The 3,884-nt window shown below is 51.0% G+C and overlaps 1 long non-coding RNA gene across 1 annotated transcript; it reads left to right on the forward strand.

The window, feature by feature from the left end:
• Positions 1-809: 809 nt before the first annotated feature.
• Positions 810-1,881, forward strand: LOC125241671. The gene is made up of 2 exons (XR_007178756.1): positions 810-1,369; positions 1,737-1,881. It is a non-coding gene; the product is annotated as an uncharacterized LOC125241671 (long non-coding RNA).
• Positions 1,882-3,884: the final 2,003 nt, after the last annotated feature.

The following is a 3,884-nucleotide window of genomic DNA, read 5'->3' on the forward strand; positions in this document are numbered from 1 at the left end:
GCAAATTATTCAATTCGAAGAGCATACATCCTTTTTTCTTATTTTTTAAGTATTCACGTTCAGCTAATTTAATAATTACTATAGCTACAATATCTTAATTCATTGCATTATTTCTAAGGAACAGAACTGTCACCGTCACGAAAACAAACTTTTGCTAGAAAATTGGGTTAGGTTAGGTTAGAACTGCGACCCTCACGGAAACAAACTTTTGTGAGAAAAGTGGGTTAGGTTAGGTTAGAACTGTGCCCCCCCCCCCAGGGTGCCCACCTTGCCGTGGTGGGGGGGCTTAGTAACCGTGGACTGGTCACCCACGGCGAAGCTAAGAGGTACCCAGGGCCGGCTTGTTGCTGGGCGAGCTGGCCCGAGGAGGATGCTCCAAATGGGCTTGTAAAGCCCACTTGAGACGCATTTGGGAGGACTGCCGTGGGATGGAAGATCCGGCAGTATGGGATGCCGCTCTGTGCCCTCCCACGGTAGCCGAGGTGGGATCGCAGGAGGAGAGGCGTGATGGTATAGCGGTGCGCCACTCTCCCAACCCCCTGCGACCTTGGCGGGGCCGCAAGGGAAGAGGAGTGCCGGTATTACGGTGCGCCGTTCTCCCTATCCTTTGCGGCCGACTTGGTTAGCGGTGAAACCAAAGACCATGTCCACCGCCAGGCGCCGGAACTCTTCTGGCGCCCATGGAACCTGCGGGTGATGGATCGGGAGTCCCATCACCCACCTAAACGAGGTTCCGAGCTGGAAGGCCCTCCCGTGTTCCGAGGGCCTTCAGCGGAGTAAGCTGCCTAAGCAGTCTTCGTCGTCGAGCGGCGGAACGCCCCAGGGCGTTTAGTCCGTGCGAGTCGGACATACCCACTGGCTTCTCCCGGGCCAGTGGGATCCATAACGGATTCCCCTGGGTCAAAAAAAAAAAAGGTTAGAACTGTGCCCAAGGAGGCGGCCATCGTTGAGTCTTGGGGGCAAAGTAATGGTTCAGTGGACGTTAGGGTTGAGCATGAGGTGGAACAACTCGGAGCTGCGCTGATTCGAATCTGCGACGCAGCGATGCCTAGAGCAAAACTTCTTTCGACGAAACGACGGGTGTACTGGTGGATACCAGAACTCATTGCTAGAATTCACTGCCAGAATCAATTGCGAAACGCTTGCGTGGCTGCGCGCTGTCAATACACAAGAAGTAGAAGAAGGCGCATCCGAGTTCAAAACGCTGCATAATGCTATCGCGCAGGCCAAAGAGGCCAGGGAAGCGCTCAACAGGGATCCATGGGGCAGATCGTATCGGAGCGTAAGGCAAAAGCTCCGGCCTTGCCCCCCCCCCCCCCCCTCCCTTCCCCCACTGACCAGCAGTCTCGAGCCAGATCTTTTGGAACGAGTTTTTTTTTTTTTTTTTTTTAAAGAAAAAAACACAGTTACATAGTACCTTAAATTAAATTTTCGCCAAACTGTGAGACAGTTTGTTGGCGTAGCGCTCAATTAAACTTTAAACTACATTAGATTAGGTACTTTACACTAAGATTAAGATAACAACATTGAAGTAAGTATATAGCAATTGTCAGTCTACGATAACAGAAACTTTTTTATGAAGGTAGATAAATTATTGAGTGTACAACATGGGGCTTAAAACCCGTTATAGTTGGTAGGTTTATACTACAGCAATAGGCTCAACTGGCCATTCGTGAATGCTATCGCATTTCAATAAGGTTCACGAATGATCAGCAGGCTTTACAAGGTAAGGTAAGGTTGTCAGTGCTCTTTTCCTAGAAAGGGGCGGCTTTGTGCCACCAGCTATGGCATCTGGTTGTGCCATACCACCAGACGTGGTTAGAGAGGTACCGCCAGTCACGGAGGTCGAACTGAGTGTTGCTGTCTTGAAACTCCGCTCCATTGCCAATATGGCTTCCGTCCGCAGCGTTCGACACTAGACGCAATTGCCCACGTAAGGGACTTCGCAGAAGAGGAGATCTCCCAGGGTGGGACTGTGATGCCTGTGTCACTAGACATTTCGAATGCATTCAATACCTTACCCTGGGAGACAATAAAGGCGGCACTCAAATATCACAATGTGCCCAATCATCTACAAAACACAGTGGCGGAATACTTTGCCGGGCGCGTTGTGGTATTCCCAACTAAAGATGGCTGGGGAAGACGGAAAATGGCGTGCGGTGTTCCACAGGGCTCGGTGTTGGGGCCGCTCCTGGAAGTCGCACTGCACAAATCCGAGGTTCTGGTCTTCCACGGGCCTCGAAATAAACCTCCGGAGGGAGCCCAAATTACAGTGGGGGGAACTTCCATAGCCATCGGGTCGACGATGAAGTACCTGGGACTCGTTCTCGACGGTAGGTTCGAGGAACACTTCAAGCGTCTGGCCCCAAAATTGCTGGCTGCTGCCGGCGCGCTTGGGCGTATTCTCCCAAATCTGGACGGGCTCCTGGACGGAGCATGTAGACGACTCTATATGAGCGTGGTACGTTCAATGGCCCTCTACGGGGCGCCAATATGGGCGGACACCCTGAGATCTAAAAGTGAGGCCCTTCTGCGTCGTCCTCAACGAGCTATAGTTCTCAGGGTGGCCAAAGGCGGCGGTTTTTTTCTCTTAAAACTTATTGACTACTTCTAACCTAACCTAACCCACTTTTCTCACAAAAGTTTGTTTCCGTGAGGGTCAAAGTTCTAACCTAATCTAACCCACTTATCTCACAAAAGTTTGTTTCTCTGAGAGTCGCAGTTCTAACCTGGATCCCACTGGCCCGGGAAAGACAAGTGGGTATGTCCGACTCCCATGGACTCCCTTGGGGTGTTCCGACGCTCGCCTTGGGCGGGGTTTCGGGAACACGGTTGTAGACCACCGTTGCCCCGCCAGCGTTGCCCTTGCGGGGCCGGCTCTTGTGGCTGGTCATGCAGCCTACTCCGCTGAAGGTACCCTTAAAACGCTTGAGGGCCTTCCAGCACAGAAACTCTTCAGGCGGGTGATGTAGCTCCCGGTCCATCACCCGCAAGTTTCGGTTAGGGCGGCATCAGTCTCTCTGCGAAGACTCTTCGCCGCCTGCCTGGCCTTCTGCGGCGCTGAGCTCGCGCACTTTTTCGGCGGCCTCCTTTTGCGTCATGACAACGACGCTAAAGGTGGTCACTGCCTCCCACTCCTCTTCACTGCTAAGCATATGGCGTATTAGCGCCGGCAGTGAGAGATCACCCCCTATAACCGTGAACAGGGCAGCGCGAGGCTCATCCCAAGCAGGGCACTCTTCGCGCGTGTGTTGGGCCGTGTCCACTGCTCTTCGATCACAATGGTGACACGCTGTAGTAGGCTTCCTTTCCCATTCTCTCACACAGGTATAGGGCTTCCAAATACCGGACCTCATCCAATACCGGTATTCATTCCGGTATTGGTGATTTCAATACCGGGATCCCGGGATCCCGGTATTGAAATCGGGAAAATATAAAAACCAAGTAATTTGCTAAAAATAACGACTTTTATTCAAAATCTCGTTTGTTACTTTTCTTGCGTGTTATACTACAGCGAAATCTTGCCAATCCGACTTAGTTATGGGTCAAAAAGAATACATTCGAACTTCATAACTTTCGTTTTTAACCCAAAACGGTTCGCAAACTTATAAGGCCCAGTCGATTTGACTTCTACTGTTTTTAAGTATACCTACATATAATTACATAGTTCAAAGGGCTACGCCCCGTGCTCATTATTTTCGTTATGAGTGGGACTGAGGACGCAGTATAAAAGCAGGCGGGAAAGAGCCCCAGATCTCTAGTCAGTTGATTCTGTAAGTTAGATATCGCCGCCAGATCGGACATTTCGCAAGTAGACGCGGCCATAGCAAACCATGTTTTCTGCCAAATCGATCTCTTTAGGCTCGTGAGGAATAGAACCTTGT

This window comes from Leguminivora glycinivorella, chromosome Z (assembly GCF_023078275.1).
Source record: "Leguminivora glycinivorella isolate SPB_JAAS2020 chromosome Z, LegGlyc_1.1, whole genome shotgun sequence".
Lineage (NCBI taxonomy): Eukaryota > Metazoa > Arthropoda > Insecta > Lepidoptera > Tortricidae > Leguminivora > Leguminivora glycinivorella.